The sequence below is a fragment of the Equus caballus genome, chromosome 9 (assembly GCF_041296265.1).
Source record: "Equus caballus isolate H_3958 breed thoroughbred chromosome 9, TB-T2T, whole genome shotgun sequence".
Lineage (NCBI taxonomy): Eukaryota > Metazoa > Chordata > Mammalia > Perissodactyla > Equidae > Equus > Equus caballus.
Genome location: NC_091692.1, coordinates 86,341,232 through 86,360,873, shown reverse-complemented (window position 1 = coordinate 86,360,873; position 19,642 = coordinate 86,341,232). Strand labels below are relative to the sequence as shown.

At 38.3% G+C, this 19,642-nt stretch overlaps 1 protein-coding gene across 1 annotated transcript in view; it reads left to right on the top strand.

The window, feature by feature from the left end:
* The first annotated feature begins 10,043 nt into the window (after window positions 1-10,043).
* LOC100068487 (gasdermin-C) overlaps window positions 10,044-19,642 on the top strand; it is a 29,544-nt gene continuing 19,945 nt past the window's right edge. Inside the window, exon 1 of the mRNA XM_070222035.1 lies at window positions 10,044-10,449. The gene's annotated coding sequence lies outside the window, so the exon portion shown is untranslated. The remainder of the gene's footprint in view (window positions 10,450-19,642) is intronic.

Below are 19,642 nucleotides of genomic sequence, written 5' to 3'. Positions count from 1 at the left end.
TACCTCAAAGCGTCCCTTAGGAAGGGAAAGTGGCTTTGTGACTCATGAAGTGGCTTCTCTGGATTATACTTTGGGCATATAGCACAAGTAGTAGAGGCTATATGACCCACTGGGAGAAAGTTGCCAAAAGTGTTATTTTCCCCTTTTGTTGCAACCTACATATATTATTTTTCTTCTTCCGTGGTGATTTCTTAAGCCTGTAGAAGGAAATCTTTTTACTGGATTAGCAGAGTTAACAGAAAGTAGCAGGCATTCTTGAGGCTGGACAGCATATCCAACTTGATAACCATCCTTGTTTATCATTTAAGTAAGACCCATTTGTAAACCAAATTAAACAATAGAATGCAGTTGTGGTCTTCTCCCCTTGTGATGTTGGAAGCAACGTAGCTGATGCGGAGTCGGTGAGCTGAGGAGTCAAAAGAAAGATTTTTTTGGACTCTCTCAAGGTCTGGCAGTAGTGCTCTCCCATCTAGAGAATAGCATGGGGACAGGACCCATGGGCAGGAGGAGTTGCTGCTGCAAACATGGGTTGACAGTAGAGCTAAATCTAAGGCATAGGCATGTGAGTCATCTCTTTACAAGACAAAGGAAAGAATATGTAAAAAATTTAAAATGGTATCAGTGCAGGTGGGGTCTGGCTATTGGGTGGTCCTATAACTTTCAGATAAGAATCAAATTGGATTAAGTAAATGCCAGAAGCCACCACCCTAAATACTATCTTTAGCTAGAGACAAAGGAGGACGTTGTTGGTGGGGGGAGTCAGCTACATAAGGTCACCAGACAAGCACAATAAACAAGACATAAGTCCTTGACACCCCCATTAAGAGTTTCTAGAGATAAGGTCTTCCCCTGTTCCTCCTGGTGCAGAGAAGGAAATACCCACAGATGGAGACTTCCTTCACAAACGCAAATGTCTCTTATCAAAGGGCAAGCAATTTCCACTTCTCAGAGCCTCCTTCTCATCTGCAATTTTCAACAGTAACCAGCCTAAAATAATCCTCATCAGTAGCAAGGTTAAAATAGTGAATAACGTTTACCTACACAATATAACCTGAGGTTTATTATCATTTACTTGACAATGCTTCTCATGCAATTTAGCTTTCCAAACAAGCCTAATTAGTATGCCTCCTTTATAGGAAGAGAGAACAAATTTCTTTGATAAGTCCAAGGGGCCCTCTGAAAATCCTCAGAGAAATTCTCTTCTTTCATCCAGGTCAAAGGAAAACCTTTATTTGGACTTGACTATTTGTTTGAGGGAGAAGCTTGTCAAAAATATCAAAAGATTTTTAAACACTTAAACAAGATCAAGAGGATGCTGATCCTGTCATTGTAAAACAAGGGTCAATGAAACAAGGCTCACAATATTTAATCAAAGTGACAACAGCAAAAAAAAAAAACAACAAACCTTAATAGAGAGACCTCTGTCTTTTTGCACCTAGGAAATTACCTTAACAAAACATAGATCTTCTGTAAACTTACTCAGAAGGAAAAACCTTTTATAATCTTATCAAGAGCAGACTAAGAGTTTAGGAAAATTATCCTTTTAAAAGAGAAAGTCAAATTTTAATTTCTGCACCAGCTTATTTTTAACACTAAAACTCATTCACTTAGTTGGATTTATTTTAATCTTAGCCAACTTGACCAGGCATAAAACTCCTTTCAGAATTTCTCCTTCACAAACCTTCTACAACTTTCTTTTTGCCTTCAGAATTTGTCCCAGGTCCTTTTTTTTTTTTTTTCCTCCTAGTACTTTAGGACAAATTTATCTTTCTTAACCAACCAAACAAAATTTCCATTCTTTCTTTTTTTTTAAAAAAGATTTTATTTTTTCCTTTTTCTCCCCAAAGCCCCCAGGTACATAGTTGTATATTCTTCGTTGTGGGTCCTTCTAGTTGTGGCATGTGGGATGCTGCCTCAGCGTGGTTTGATGAGCAGTGCCATGTCCGGCACCCAGGATTTGAACCAACAAAACACTGGGCCGCCTGCAGCGGAGTGCGTGAACTTAATCACTCAGCCACGGGGCCAGCCCCAAAATTTCCATTCTTTTTATACCTTCTTTACTGAAAACTTACACCTTACTTTCCTTGAATACAGAGCTGTTTTTCTTATTAATTTCTAGCAGCTTTAATCACATATATTAGAACTCTTTAACCTTTAGCAAACCATAGCAAACACTAAAAAGGTAAGCAATTACAAATTGTCTTTTATCCCAGCATTCTAAACACTTTTCATAATTTCTAGAAACACGCCACACTTTACAGTAAAACACCCAAAGACTCTTCACCTCTCTGCAATAAGAAGCCAAAAGTAGATAACTTAGATATGTTTAGCAATGTTTGTGTTCTATCCAATCCAAAAATGACCCAGATACTCAGATTTTCATCATTTAACTTAACTTAGCAAAACTCTAAAGTTTTAAGTTACCAAAAAGAATTTGGAAGCTGTTTTTTCCCAAGTATACAGACCATAAAACAGTTATTTTACCCACTTTTGTCTATTTAAATCATTTGTTCCCAACAATTATGTTCAGATTACCCACAAAAACTTCATGAGACATTAGACAAACAGCTGTCATTTAAAGCTATTATTTTGCTGACGAATTTCTAACAGACAACATGAGCTTATTTGACTAGTAAACCCAGGCTGCATATCTGCATCATATTCAAATACCAACAACTTTTGAGGACATGCCTTTTCAATCAAACCAACAACTTAAACTTTCATTAACCAAAGATTAACATATATCATGTTAACTTGAAAGACATTTTGGTTAGAACTTTTAGAAAAACTTTTTGTAAGTGCTTACTTTAAGTCAATTGAATGGAGCTCTTTAGAAATTGTACCATCTGGAGGTAAAATATAAAAACTTTTGTAACATATATAGACACACACAGACAGACAGACATATAGACAAACATTTTCCTTACATTTGACTTTGGTGTTCTCATAGCAGACTGCGGTGAAAAACCTTGTTTTCCCAGTTTTTTTCCTCTTTCTTTCTTTCTTTTGGTCTTAGCAATCTGGCTTGGGATTCCCCTTTGTTAAGCAATTGCAATCACAGCATGAAGCCAACTGGTCTGGAGGAAAGGCTGCCCATTCGGGAACTGATCGAGCTGTTTTAGAAGCTCGATTTCCTGCTTCTCTTTTAATATTGTTTTGTTATAAAATCCGAACAACTTCTAAAGACAATGTCGTGGGTCAGAAAGTGTGCTGCTTGTGAGTGTTACTACCTATAGAAAGGTCGTAAACATTCTCTTACATGCTTCGGTTTTTCCCTCGGGCCGCCTAATACCGCCATGGGAGCTAGGAGTGCAGGGTGACCAGCCCTTATGTGCGTGTCCCCGGACGAGCCTGTAATTAATCACCGTGAATGAGAGTGGAGTTCCCCATAGGACCACTGCACGTTGCGAGGATTGACCCTCTGACACTCCCACTGAGGTCCTTAGTCACCTAAGGGCGCCTTTTGGTAAAGGCCGGGAGGAGCAAGTGTCCTTTTTCTTCAGAGCTGAACACGTTCAGTCTCTCATTTCTCTATGAAGCAGTTTGTTCAGACTTTATAAACACAATTCTTTCCAATTTAAAGCCAAATTAAAAACGTCAGCCTTTCCCATTCACTCCCAAGTTCCTCTAGGCTCCTCTGGCCTAGGAACTTCCCTCTAGGCTCCTCTGGCCTAGGAACTGTACTGGTACCCCTCAAACCTCTAGTCTTAAGACCTTACCCAGCTCATATAAACTCTTGGACCATCAACTTAAGGAGGTCCGGGTTTCAGGAGAACTCACCAGGGTCACCTGAAGAATACAGTGATCTGGGGGCGGGGCTCAATGAGCCCTTATTGGTACCGAATGCCGGTTTAGTGTAGATTCCAGGTGGCCTCCGGGGGGTTTCTCTGAAATCCTGCCACGACTATGCCAAGAACTGTCATCGAAAATAATCCATAACCAATCTATAAATGAAAATTTGGGTGAGTTTATTCTGAGCTGAAATCTGAGGACCATGGCCTGGGGGCTTTCTTCCCAAAGGAAGAAAGGGCACCAAGGAAGTGAGGTGTACAGAGTGGTTATATACCCCCAAGCAGGACGTTTCACATATGATTGAAATGTCCCTCCCACAATAGTCACAAGATTGCCCTGTCAGCACAGCGCTTGATGGACACGGCAGGTAGTGGGTCTGCTCTCTTGGAGGTAGTAGCAGGAGGCAAGTCTATTGTCTTGAGCTGGGCGGTCACAGGTGAGCGCAGCAATCAGTTTCAAGCCTAAGGAAAGATGTTCAATCCTTAAGGAGATGCCTACATTGGGAGGGGGAGGGAAGTTGCCACCTTTATCTCAAGGGCCTTTGTTCTTGCCGTAGGGAATATCTAAAACAGATATACAATGCATGCTCAACAGCCACAGTCAGGCCCTTTTGGAAAGGCAAGCTCAGGCAGAATTAGGTCTATACCAAATGGCTTCCTCATATTCTCCGATATATCCTATTGCTTGCCATTTTTATTTGTCAGTTCAGTTCTATGATCTGAAAGTTTATCAGAAAACTGTAATCCAGAGTAAGTGTCAGAGTCTTTTCCATGAATTCCTCTGAAGATGAGACATATTTGCAAAAGCAAAAAAGCATCAGAGTAAAACAACTGACTGTAAATAACGAAAGACTTAAAAATGGCAATTGACAGAAAAGCTTATTATTTCTGTGATATACAACATGTTAAACTAATAATTAGACTTATGACTGAGAACCAGGAAAGATCAGAATTTTAGGAATGTTACATAATTTTCAAAACACTTATATCAGTAACATTTACCCACATAATACCAACTAGGAAAGATTATCATCGCTTATCTGACAATGCTTCCAAGGTAATTTAACAGACCAAATAAGCCTAATTAGTTTAGAATCTTCCATCTTATAGGAAGAGAGCACAAATTTCTCTGTGAAGTCCCAGGGGCCCTCTGAAAATCCTCAGAGAAATTCTCCTCCTTCATCCAGGTCAAAGGAAAAACTTTACTTAGCAATTGAATTTTTTTTTTTTTTTGAGAGAGAAGCTTGTCAAAAATGTCAAAAGATTTTTAAAATACTTATTTAAACAACGGTCGCTGTGAAACAATGCTTAGGTATCAACAGCAAAAAAAACCTTAATAGAGAGACCTCTGTCTTTTGGCACCTAGGAAACATAAACATAGATACAACAAAACATAGATCTTTCGTAAACTTACTCAGAAGGAAAAACCTTTTATAATTTCTTTATCAAGAGCAGACTAAGAGTTTAAGAAAATTATCCTTTTAAGAGAGAAAGCTAAATTCTAGTTTTTGTACCAGTTTACTTTTTCATATTAAAACCCATTTACTTAATTGGATTTACTTTAATCTTAGTTAACTTGACCAGGCATAAAACTCCTTTCTGAATTTCTCCTTCACAACCTTCTACAACTTTCTTGTTACATTCAGAATTTGTCCCATGCTTGCTTTCTTCCCTTCTAGTACATTAGGACAAATTTATCTTTCTTAACCGAACAAACAAAAATACTTCCATTCTTTATACCTTCTTTACTGAAAACATACATTTTAACTTTCCTTGAATGCAGAACTGTTTTCCTTATTAATTTCCAATAGCTTTAATTATATATGTTAATTAGAACTTTTAACCATTAACAGACAAAAGGTAAGCAATTATGAATTGTCTTTTATATCAGCATTCTAAACACTTCATAATTTCTAGGAACACATCACTTTACAGTAAAAGACCCAAAGACTTTTAGCATCTCTGCAATAAAAAGCCAAAAGTAGATAAATTTAGATGTTTAGCAATGTTTGTGTTCTATCCAATCCAAAAATGACCCAGATACTCAGATTTTTATCACTTAACTTAGCAGAACTCAGGATTGTTACCAAAAAGAATTTGGAACCTGTTTTTTCCTCCCCCTCTGTTTTTTTTTCTTCACTCTTAGGAATTAGTGATGGGCTAGGTAATATTCCTGGAGGGGGGAGGTGATAATCCTTTTTGAGATAAAGGAACTGGGTGGAATCTGAACTGCCTTTAGAGCTGTATTTCCAGTCTTGCAAGGATTTTCTAAGGACAGTTGCTCTTGATTTCCCAGAAACTGGATTGTAACTTGAATGACATTTTAGGTTGATCTACCTGTCCAACCGCATCATAAAGGCACAGAGAAACCCCTCAAGTTTTCGATTTTACAGAAGGTCCAGGTTCTGGTCAGGTTCAGTCTGAACTTAACCTCGACTTGGTGACAACAGAAGAGATGATGAACAAAACAGATAAAGAAAGGAAAAGAAGAGATCAGACCTCACCCTCATGGCCTCTTCCAGAGGGTTATCAAGATAAGAGTCACACAACAGTTCCTGTGCAGGGCACACGACCCCAGCAGGACAGTTCACAGAATAAATCACAAGTCTCCTACCCTCATAACTGACTCAGTAGGTGACTAAAATACTCAATGAGTCAACCATCAAGAGAGGGCACCCCACTTGGGGTCGCCGGGGTGATCAGGCCCGGAAACCCAAAGTTGGGGCTCCCAGGGGTGGAGCCTTTGACTCTTTAAAGATTTCTTTGTTTCCCGGTTGCAAAGCTCAAAAGGAGACGAAAATGGACATTGTAACTCTAAGAGAGATGAAAGAAAAGGAGCCATTACCTTGAAAATTCCCCCATTGGGGTTCCTGTAGCAAGGGATGATGTAAAAAGTCATTAAATGATTTCAGTGCAGATGGGGTTTGGTTATCGTGCGGCCATATAACTTTAGATACGAATCTGGTCATATAGATGGGCATGTAGGTGAGGATGCCCTGGGCTTCTCTCCCTGGGGCAGCCCTAATTCATACCTTGAAAATCCACATCATAAACTTTAAAGACATTTGGGTTAGTTCTATTCAGAAAAACTTTTTGTAAGTGCTTACTTTAAGGCAATGGAATAGAGCTCTTTAGAAATTGTAAGGGTGCCGAGGGAGAAGAAGGAGATGAGCTCTGAGATTCCAAAGGCAGCTGCAGAGGAGATGGAAGAGATAAGCGGGGTGGGACGGTTTCTGACTTCTTATCCTTTTTTAATTCAGATACAGTCTCTGCCAATTTATGGTTAGTCTCCTGTAAATAATTCATTTTATCATTATTATGTTTTGAAGCCTCTAAATACCAATCATAATAAGCTTCCCATTCTTTTGCTTTAGTTTTAGAGCTGGCTCTTGTCAGTGTCACAATCCGATGTACACATCAGGATAGATGCGGAGAGGGCTGATGGCCACTCTGAGTTTATTATAACCAGTGTTTCAATATATACACAGCTTACATCTGTTAAACATACACAGGTGTTCTGGATGAAGTAATTAGCAAATGCCAAGAATTCTTAGTGATTTCTCAAGGAACCCTCCCTCGGCCTCTGTTTTGATGTTATCATGTTATTGCTGTGCTCGTATATTTTTATCTCACAAGAGGAAAAGCCTCATAGGCAATGGCTCCTCCTGCTCCCAATATCGATATCCTGTCTCCATCTGTGCCCCTGGGGGACCGATGCCTGGCTTAGGTTGCCTCCCCCTGGAGGTCTTACCCGTCATTGGCTAACTGGCCTTCTCACCTCTGGGTCACAGTTTGTTGGCAAACCTTTTCCAGGGATTATTAACCCTTCCTGCATCAGGGGCAGCTACAGCTCTTTCTACTTGTGCACGCAAATACAGTAGCTTTGAGATATCCAATGTTCCCCACTTTGGCCATTTAAGACATAAGTCATTCTTAGTTAATCCTTCCCATTTTGTTAAATACTTGTAAGCATTGTTTCCATACGCATTATACATGAAACCAGCTGGAGTCCCAGTGGGAGGTTGTCCATCTGGGAGCTGGCCGGCTTTAGAAGCACGGTTTCCCATTTTCTTTTTGCTTGTCTGTTTTTTTTTTTTTTAAAAATAAGGTCTGAACAACTTCTAAGGACAGTGTAGTGGCTCAGAAGTGTGCAGCTTATGAGTGTTACTCCCTATAGAAAGGTTGTAAACACTCTCTTACGTGCCTTGGTTTCTCCTCCGGCAGTCTAAAACCACCATGGGGCTCAGAGCACGGGTGACCAGCACTTATGTGTGCATCCCTGGACCAGCTTGTAATTAATTACCATGAATGAGAGTGGAGTTCCCTACGGGGCCGCTGCATGTCTTGAGGATTGATTCTCTGACACTCCTGCTGAGGTCCTTAGTCACCTAAGGGCGCCTTTTGATAAAGGCCAGGAGGAGCAAGTGTCCCTTTTCTTCAGAGCTGAACACGTTCAGTCTCTCATTTCTCTATGAAGCAGTTTGTTCAGACTTTATAAACACAATTCTTTCCAATTTAAAGCCAAATTAAAAGGACAACCAACCCAGCTCACTCCAAGCTCCCTCTAATCTCCCATGGCTTAGGAATTCCCTCTAGGTTTTTCTCCACCTAGGAAATGTACTGGTACCCCTCAAAACCTCTAGTCTTAAGACCTTACCCAGCTCATATAAACTCTTGGACGGTCAACTTAAAATAAGGAGGTCCGGGTTTCAGGAGAACTCACCAAGGTCACCTGAAGAATGCAGTGACCCGGGGGGCTCAATGGGCCCTTATTGGTACCGAATGCCAGTTCAGTGTAGATTCCAGGTGGCCTCTGGGGGGATTTCTCTGAAATCCTACTGACTACACCAAGAACTGTCGATGAAAATAATCCATAACCAATCTATAAATGAAAATTTGGGTGAGTTTATTCTGAGCTTAAATCTGAGGATTATAACCCAGTAGAGTCTTTCCACAAAGGAACAGAGCACTCCAAAGAAGTGGGGGTACACAGGGTGGTTATATACCCTCAAAGAGTATGTTTCACATATGATTGAAATGTCCCTTTTACAATAGTCACGAGGCTGCTCTGTCAGCACAGCGATTGATGGAAACAGCAGATAGGTCTGCTGTCTCAGTGAATGCTGCGGAGTGGCAGGTGTGTTCCTTGGGCTGGGCGGTCACAGATGAGTGCTGCAATCGGTTCCCAGCCTAAAGAAAGATGCTTAATCTTTAATGAGATGCCAACATTGGGAGGGGGAGAGAAGTTGCACCTTTATCTCAAGGGCCTTTGCTCTTGCCGTAGGGAATCTCTACAGCAGATGTACAATGCATGCTCAATGGCCTCGGTCAGGCCCTTTTGGAAAGACAAGGTCACGCCGAATTAGATTTACACAAAATGGCTTCCTCATATACTCCAATATATCCTATTACTTGCCATTTTTATTTGTCAATAAAAAAACTCAGAGTTCACTGGACTCATGGTTCCCAAGGAGTGAAGTTAATTTTCTGTTTCTAGATTATCAGACAGCAGGGCAGGGCCCTTGGAATGTGGGCATGTGTAAGAGTGTATATGCGATTAAAACTTTTCATTTCAAGTCTATTGTTTCTACAATGCACATTTTAGAAAGTAAAACTCAATTTTGGTAAATCTTTTGGTCCAGTGGCGTCATGGAGAAGGCTCACTGTGATCTGTGTCCTGAATGCAGTGGATGTCAAATTCCCCAGATGGAGAAGGGTGGGCATGAGACTTTTGTGAATATTGAAAGGAAGAAAAAAGTGAAACAAATGCCTTGTGAAATACTGTCAACTGAAAGGAATTGTGTTTTCGAGTGCCAGTCCCAGGATATTACAAAAACCTGCAATGGTGGCCTTCCTGGTCATTTAATTTTCCGCTGCTGTAAGCATTTTGTTTAATCCTGTAAGTCTACAGGCAGTAAGTGGAAGGAGAATGGGTTTGGGGCAAGTTGTTTTTGTTCTCTTTAAAAATCTTCTTTTATTTATCTTAAAGATAAATATTCTTGTAAGATTGGATTATATAACATGTGCATAGCACTTGACACAACAAGGTGTTAAAAATGTTAATTCCTCTTGTACAGATCCCCACAACTAGGCAGTTCAGAGGCTCTCCCCAGGGCCCTGGCATCTTGAATCTTACTTCTACCTTTCTTGCTGATCCTCAGTTGCATTTTACATACACCGCCTTTAAGAGGGAACATGAGCCAGATAAGTTGTTTCAGCCACAATGAAATCTACAAATCAAAGACTTGTTGAGACAGTTCTCTTTGCATCAGGAGAAGAGCATTGCTTCTGAAGAGATCTCTCTACTCTGCTCTGGGAATGCCTAGCGTATATATAATCAAATGTTGCCTCATTCTGGTCCATAGACTTTTGGAGGGGAAGGACTTGAGAGCTAAGATTCTGTGATCCAGAACTCGGCTCTCGACTTGGTCTCCTGGAAGAGAAGACGGGTGATTCTATGCTTGTTTTTCCAGGATATTGCATTGGAAATTGAGTTTGGGATCTGTTGGTGGAAGGAAAACTCTGTGAGCAGAGTCACATTTATCTGTTCTCTGGAGTTTGTCTGGGAAACTTTGCTTGATATCAGGAGGTCTGAGGACTGGAAGGAGGCCTACTCAATTGGAATCTTTCTCTATAAGACAAAACAATATACAATCTGGTAAGTTCTAACTGGGGTTCAAGGATGAATAAGAAGAGATGATACTATGGTCAGAGACAGAAATGTTCAGGATGGATTTGTAGAATGAATAGAGGGTTTGGTATTGTTTTTTTGCATAATTTGTCCCAAAAAGAAGGCAGCAATTCTTCCTGAAGTTCTCCTTAATAAAGGAGAATTCCTGATAACAACATGCAAGCATGTGAGGCTCAGGGAGGTATCTTTGTTACATTCTTATCCTGCTCAGTCTTAGAGGATCTTCTTTAGTTTCTGTAATTCGCTGTTGTCCACTGATCTCTTCTGTGGCCCACCCTAGACAGAGTTGAAATGGTCACATCATGGCTTTTACATGAACTATTGAATATTCTTTCTCTTTTCAGCCACTCAATGAATGTTCAAAAACTGAATTCTACATAACTGGGAAATCCTAGTCCTATTTGCACAGAAGGGAGCAATTTAAACGGACTGGTCTCATTCAACGAGCTCTGTAAAATTCCATGAACACTTTTCCCTGTCTAGCTATTACATATTCAAGTTCATGACTTCATTTACACTCAAGTTTCAATTTCCACCTATGCACAGATAGCTCAAACATTTTTATCTCCAGGGCAGTTCTCTATTCTGAGTGCTGATCTATTTTAATCTCTTCTTGGATCTCAAAATCAACATATCCAAATATGAGTTATTTTCTTCCTCTTCAAACAGGTCTCCTTTCAGTGTTCCCTTACTCAAGAAAATGGCGCTGCCATCATCCAGCTACCAAGCCAGAGACCAGGAAATCTTTCTTTATCTCTCCCTCTTACTCATGCTCCCACAAAAGCTACCACTGACTCCGTTTGATTTTATAGCATCTCCTTACTCATCATCCTGGTGTAAGCTGCTGTTATCTCTCACCTGAAACATTGCCATAAACAGCTTCATAACTAGGCTACCTTCATCCACTGTTGCCCCCTTTCAGACTGAGGGGTCGTTTTGTATCACAAATCTATTTAGTTCACTCCCTTCCTTAGTTGCATTCTCTATTGTTTATTGCTGGTATTCAGGAACACTATTGATTTTTGATATTGATCTTATATCTAGCAACCTTACTGAATTCTGACTATCCTAATAATTTATCTTTTGATTCCCGTGTCTTGTACATAAATGTATCATCTGTGAATAGTAACAGTTTTGATGTTCCTTTCAGATCTCGTTCTTCTCATTTATTCCCCTTTTATCACTGTGATGGATAGAACCTCCGGAAGATTATTGAATGGCAGTGGTAGGAATGAACACCATTGTATTATTTCCATCTTTAAAGGAATATTGCTAGTGTTGCACCATTAATTTGACGTTTGCTGCAGAGTTTTGATGCATTCTATTATCAAATTCAGTGAAAAAGTCCCTAAATTCCAAATCTGCTCAATTAAAAAAATCATAAATGGGAGCTTTATCAAATGATTTTCTTACATTTCCTGCAATGATCACATAGTTTGTCCATTAATATGTAAATGTGTAAGTTATAGTACTAGATATTTTAGAAGTAAATGATTCTTGCCTTTATTGGAATAAACACATGATTTTCTAAAGACATTTATGGGTTGAGTTTGCCAATATTTTGTTTAGGTTTTTTTTCCCCCTGAGATTCTGAAAGTTTTATTATCATGGAAATTAGCAGAACATTGGAAAATTGGGAACTTCTTTTCTTTTCTTTTTTTAAAGGTTGGCCCTGAGCTAACATCTGTTGCCAATCTTCCTCTTTTCTTTTTCTTTTTTTTCTTCTCCCTAAAGCCCCCCAGTACATGGCTGTATATTCTAGTTGCTGGTCTGCTATGTGGGACACTGCCTCAACATGGCTTGATGAGTGGTGATAGTTCCGTGCCCAGGATCTGAACCAGTGAAACCCTGGGCCACCAAAGTGGAGCATGTGAATTTAACCACTCTGCCATGGGGCCAGCCCCAGGAACTTCTTAGCTAGCTGTTATAGGTTTGTTAGGAAGGAAACATATAAGAAAATATCTCTTTAATTCAACCATCACTTATTATCTCTACTGATTGACTGCCAGACCACTTCCGAGCCTTCATCACCCCCCTCTATGAAGCTAAGAAACAAGTAAACTCTGAAAACTTTGCAATGTTAATTTAAACCCTTTTGCCAATCTAACTCTTTTAAAAATAGACTTCATTTTATTTTAATTTTGTTGATCCTTTCTGTTGTTTTTCTAGTCTCTCTTTCATCTATTTCTGCTCTAATCTTTATTATTTCCTTCCATATGCTAACTTTGAGTTTAGTTTGTTCTTCTTTTTCTAGTTCTTTGAGGTGTAAAGTAGATTATTTGAGATCTTTCTTTTTTCTTAATGTTGGCATTTATCACTATAAAATTCCCTCTTAGAACTGCTTTTGCTGCATCTCATATGTCTTGGTATGTTGTTTTGTTTCCATTTTTGTTTCTCTCAAGATGTTTTCTGATTTCCCTTTTGATTCTTCTTTGACCCATTGGTTGTTTCAGAGTGTGTGGTTTAATTTCCACATATTTGTGAATTTTCCAATATTCGTCCTGCTATTGATTTTTAGTTTCATACTATTATGGTTTTAAAAGATATTTGATATGATTTTCATCTTCTTAAATTCATTAAGACTTATTTTGTGGCCTAACATATGCTCTATCCTGGAGAACTATCTGTGTACAATTGAAAATAATGTATATTCTGCTGCTGTTGGATAGAAAATTCTGTGTATGTTTTTAGGCCCATTTGGTCTTTAGTTTTGTTCAAGTCCTCTGTTTCTTTATTGATTTCCTGTCTGGATTATCTATTAATTGTTGAAAGATGGATATTGAGATCTCATACTATTATTGTACTGCTGTCTATTTTTGCCTTCAGTTCTGTTAATACTTGCTTTATATATGTAGGTGCTCCAATGTTGTGTGCATATATATTTACAATTGTTATATCCTCTTGATGAATTGTCCCCTTGATCATTATATAATGACCTTATTTGTCACTCATGACAGTTTTTGACTTAAATTTCAATATGTATGATGTAAATATAGTCATCCCTGCTCTCTTTTGGTTACCATTTGCATGGAATATATATTTTCATCCCTTTGTTTTTAGTCTCTGTGTGTCCTTAAAGTGAATCTCTTGTAGACACCATATTGTTGGATGTTGTTTTTTCAATCCATTCAGCACCTCTGTGTCTTTTGATTAGAGGATTCAATCCGTTTGCATTTAAAGTAATTGCTGATAAATAAGATTTACTATTGTCATTTTGTTAATTGTTTTCTGACTGCCTTATTTTTCCTTTGTTCCGTTCTTCTTTTCTTGCTGTCTTCCTTTATGATTTGGTGATATTTTGTAGAAGTTTGTTTTCATTCCTTTTTCTTTATCTTTTGTGTATCTGCTAGACTTTTTTTTTTTTTTTTTTTAAAGATTGGCACTTGAGCTAACAACCATTGCCAATCTTCTTTTTTTCGCCTGCTTTTTCTCCCCAAATCCCCCTGGTACATAGTTGTATATTTTTAGTTGTGGGTCCTTCTAGTTGTGGCATGTGGAATGCTGCCTCAGCATGGCCTGACAAGTGGTGCCATGTCTGTACCCAGGATATGAACTGGTGAAACCCTGGGCTGCTGAAGCAGAGGGCGTGAACTTAACCACTCAGCCACGGGGCCAGCCCCTAGAGGTTTTTTCTCTGTGGTTACCATGAGGCTTATATAAGACATCTTATACTTATAACTGTCCATTCTACTTCAATCATATATAAAAACTCTACCCCTTTTATTTTCCCCACATTTTATGCTATTGATGCCACAATTTGCATATTTTTATATTGTGTACCCATTAACAAATATTATAGCTATAGTTATTTATTTATTTTATTTTTATTTTTCTCTGAGGAAGATTTGCTCTGAGCTAACATCTGTTGTCAATCTTCTTTTTTTATGTGAGTGGCCACTACAGGATGGCCACTGACAAGTGGTGTGGAACTGAACCTGGGCCCCCAAAGTAAGCATGCCAAACTTAACCACTACGTTACTAGGGCTAGCTCTAGTTATTTTTAATACGTTTGTCTTTTAACATTTATACTGAGTTAAAAGTGATTTACTCACCCGTATTAAAATATTACAGTATTCTGAATTTGACAATATACTTACTTTTACCAGTGAGTTTATTCTTTCATATGTTTTTATCTTACTAATTAGAGTCCTTTCATTTCAGCTTGAAGAGCTCCCTTTAGCATTTCTATTAAGGCAGGTATGGTGGTGATCAACTCCCTCAGTTTTCGTTTGTCTGGGAAGGTCTTATTTCTCTCTCATTTCTGAAGGACAGCTTTACCAGGTACAGTATTCTTGGTTGGCAGTTTTTTTCTTTCAGCTCTTTGAACATATCATTCTATTCTCTCCTGGTGTGCAAGTTTCTGCGGAGAAATTTACTGAGAGTCTTATTGGAGTTCCCTTGTATGTAATGAATCACTTTTCTCTTATACTTTCAAAACTCTCTGTCTTTGAATTTTTAGAATTTCAATATAATGCGTCTTGGTTTAATCTTCTTTGCATTGATCCCATTTTGTGTACCCTTGTGCTTTAAGGATCTAGATGTCCATATCCCTCCCCAGATTTTGGAAATTTTCAGCCATTATTTCTTTAAATAAGCTTTTTCTCCTTTCTCTCTTTTCCTTTTGGGCCTCTTATAATGCTTGCTTGGTTCTCTTGATGATGTCCCACAAATCTGGTAGACATTCTTCACTCTTTTTCATTTTTTTCTTTTTATTCCTCTGACTGGATAATTTTATTTTATTTATTTATTTTTTTATTGAGTTAATGATAGGTTACAATCTTGTGAAATTTCAGTTGTACATTAATGTTTGTCATTCGTGTTGTAGGTGCACCACTTCACCCTTTGTGCCCACCCACACCCCACCTTTCCCCTGGTATCCACTAAACTGTTCTCTTAGTCCACATTTTTAAATTCCTCATATGAGTGGAGTCATACACAGATTATCCTTCTCTAAGTGGCTTATTTCACTTAACATAATTCCCTCAAGGTCCATCCATGTTATTGCAAATGGAATGATTTTGTTCTGTTTTACAGCTGAGTAGTATTCCATTGTATATATATACCACATCTTCTTTATCCATTCGTCTGTTGATGGACACTTAGGTTGCTTCCATGTCTTGGCTACTGTAAATAATGCTGCAATGAACATTGGGGTGCATAGGACTTTTGGGATTGCTGACTTCAAGCTCTTTGGATAGATACCCAGTAGTGGAATGGCTGGATCATATGGTAGTTCTATTTTTAATTTTTTGAGGAATCTCCATACTGTTTTCCATAGTGGCTGCACAAGTTTGCATTTCCACCAGCAGTGTATGAGGGTTCCTTTTTCTCCACAACCTCTCCAACATTTGTTACTATTAGATTTAGATATTTTTGTCATTCTAATGGGTGTAAGGCGATATCTTAGTGTAGTTTTGATTTGCATTTCCCTGATGATCAGCGATGATGAGCATCTTTTCATGTGCCTATTGGCCATCCGTATATCTTCTTTGGAGAAATGTCTGTTCATGTCTCCAACCCATTTTTTGATTGGGTTGTTTGATGTTTTGTCGTTGAGTTGTGAGAGTTCTTTATGTATTATGGATATTAAGCCTTTGTCAGATATATGACTTGCAAATATATTTTCCCAGTTAGTGGGTTGTTTTTTGTTTCCATCCTGTTTTCATTTGCCTTGAAGAAGCTCTTTAGTCTGATGAAGTCCCATTTGTTTATTCTTTCTATTGTTTCCCTTCTCTGAGAAGACATGGTGTCCAAAAAGATCCTTTTAATACTGATGTCAAAGAGTGTACTGCCTACGTTTTCTTCTAGAAGCCTTATGGTTTCAGGTCTCACCTTTAGGTTTTTGATCCATTTTGAGTTTATTTTGGTGAATGGTGAAAAAGAATGGTCAATTTTCATTCTTTTACATATGGCTTTCCAGTTTTCCCAGCACCATTTGTTGAAAAGACTTTCTTTTCTCCATTGTATGCACTCAGCTCATTTGTCGAAAATAAACTGTCCATAGATGTGTGGTTTTATTTCTGGGCTTTCAATTCTGTTCCATTGATCTGTGCACCTGTTTTTGTACCAGTACCATGCCGTTTTGATTACTGTAGCTTTGTAGTGTGTTTTGAAGTCAGGGATTGTGATTCCTCCCGTTTTGTTCCTTTTTCTCAGCATTGCTTTAGCAATTTGGGGTCTTTTGTTGCCCCATATGAATTTTAGGATTCTTTGTTCTAATTCTGTAAAGAATGTCATTGGGATTCTGATTGGGGTAGTGTTGAATCTGTAGATTGCTTTAGGTAGAACGGACATTTTAACTATGTTTATTCTTCCAATCCACGTGCATGGAATGTCTTTCTATCTCCTTATGTCATCATCCAATTATCTCAGAAATGCCTTGTAATTTTCATTATATAGGTCCTTCACTTCCTTAGTTAAATTTACCCCAAGGTATTTTATTCCTTTTGTTGCAATTGTGAATGGAATTGTGTTCTTGAGTTCTTTTTCTGTTAGTTGGTTATTAGAATATAGAAATGCTACTGATTTACGCAAATTGATTTTGTACCCTGCAACTTTGCTGTCTTTGTTGATTACGTCTAACAGTTTTCCAATGGATTTTTTGGGGTTTTCTATATATAAGATCATGTCGTCTGCAAACAGCGAGAGTTTCACTTCTTCCCTCCCTATTTGGATTCCTTTTATTCCTTTTTCTTGCCTGATTGCTCTGGCCAGGACCTCCAGTACTATGTTAAATAAGAGTGGTGATAGAGGGCATCCTTGTCTCGTTCCTGTTTTCAGGGGGATGGTGCTCAGTTTTTGCCCATTGAGTATGATGTTGGCTGTGGGTTTGTCATAGATGGCCTTTATTATGTTGAGGTAGTTCCCTTCTATGCCCATTTTGTTCAGAGTTTTTTTCATAATTGGCTGTTGGATCTTGTCAAATGCCTTCTCTGCATCTATTGAGATGATCATGTGGCTTTTATTCCTCAGTTTTTTGATGTGGTGTATCACGTTGATTGATTTGCGGATGTTGAACCATCCCTGTGTCCCTGGTATGAATCCCACCTGATCATGATGTGTGATCCTTTTGATGAATTGATGAATTCTGGTTGCCAAAATTTTGTTTAGAATTTTTGCATCTATGTTCATCAGTGATATTGGCCTGTAGTTCTCTTTTTTCGTGGTGTCCTTGTCAGGCTTTGGTATCAGCGTGATGTTGGCCTCATAGAATGTGTTAGGAAGTGTTCCATCCTCCCTAATTTTTTGGAATAGCTTGAAAAGGATAGGTATTAAATCCTCTCTGAAAGTTTGATGGAATTCCCCAGGAAAGCCATCTGGTCCTTGGGTTTTATTCTTTGGGATGTTTTTGATTGCTGTTTCAATCTCTTTCCTTGTGATTGGTCTGTTCAAATTGTCTGCCTCTTCTTGAGTGAGCTTTGGGAGATTGTAGGGGTCCAAGAATTTATCCATTTCCTCTAGGTTATCCATTCTGTTGGCATATAGTTTTTTGTAGTATTCTCTTATAATCCATTGTATTTCTGCAGAGTCTGTTGTTATATCTCCTCTTTCATTTCTGATTTTGTTTATTTGAGCTTTCTCCCTTCTTTTCTGTGTAAGTCTGGCTAGGGGTTTGTCAATTTTATTTATCTTTTCAAAGAACCAGCTCTTTGTTTCATTGATCCTTTCTACTGCCTTTTTCGTTTCAGTAGTATTTATTTCTGCTCTGATTTTTATTATTTCTCTCCTTCTGCTGACTTTGGGCTTTATTTGTTCTTTTTCCTCTAGTTCAGTTAGGTGTTGTTTAAGATTGCTTATTTGGGATTTTTCTTTTTGTTAAGATGTGCCTGTATTGTGATGAATTTTCCTCTTAATACAGATTTTGCTGTACCCCCATATGAGCTGGTATGGCATGCTATCATTTTCATTTGTTTCCAGGTATTTTTTGATTTCTTCTTTAATTTCTTCAATGATCCATTGCTTGTTCAGTAGTGTATTGTTTAGTCTCCACATCTTTGTGCCTTTCTCAGCTTTTTTCTTGTAATTAATCTCTAGCCTTATAGCATTATGATCGGAAAAGATGCTTGTTATTATTTCAATTTTTTTAAATTTGTAGAGACTTGCCTTGTTTCCCAACATATGGTCTATCCTTGATAATGTTCCATGTGCACTTGAGAAGAATGTGTATTCTTGTGTTTTAGGATGAAGTGATCTATATATGTCTATTAAGTCCAATTGTTTTAGTTTTTCGTTTAGCTCCACTATTTCCTTGTTGATTTTCTGTCTGGATGATCTGTCCATTGATGTGAGTGGGGTGTTGAGGTCCCCTACTATTATTGTGTTGTTTTTAACATCTTCCTTTAGGTCTGTTAATAGTTGCTTTATGAATCTTGGTGCTCCTGTGTTGGGTGCATAGATATTTATAAGCGTTATTTCTTCTTGATGAAGTGTCCCTTTGATCATTATATATTGTCCCTCTGTGTCTCTCTTTACCTGTCTTATTTTGAAATCTGCTTTGTCTGATATAAGAATTGCAATACCTGCCCTTTTTTGCTTGCTATTAGCTTGAAGTATTGTCCTCAACCCCTTCACTCTGAGCCTGTGTTTGTTCTTGGGGCTGAGGTGTGTTTCCTGGAGGCAACAAATTGTTGGATCTTGTTCTTTAATCCATTTTGCCACTCTGTCTCTTTTTATTGGAGAGTTCAATCTGTTTACATTGAGAGTGATTATTGATGCATGTGGACTTAATGCTGTCAATCTGTCACTCATTATCTTGTTTTCCTGCGTTTCTTTTCCTGTGTGCTTTAGCCACCCATTTAATACTGCAATTTCTTATGCTGGGTTTCTTAGATTTTTCCTTATTTATGTTTTGTGGCTCTGTTCTGTTTTTTAGTTTAGTGGCTACCCTGAAGTTTGTACTTAGAATCTTGTGTATAATATAGTCTATTCTTGGTGGTCTCTTACTTACTTGGCCTGGACTGATTTAGACCCTTTGCTCTTCCCCTCCTAAATAATTATTTTCATTTCTTATTCCAACTCGTGTTATGAATTTGTAGTTAGAGTGATAAGATCATCCTTGCTTTGGTAGTTTCTTTACCTTTACCATAAAGCTATAGTTGAATATTTGCTATCCTGTTCTGGTTCTATCCATCAGTCTCCCTACTCTTTGGTTTGTGACCCC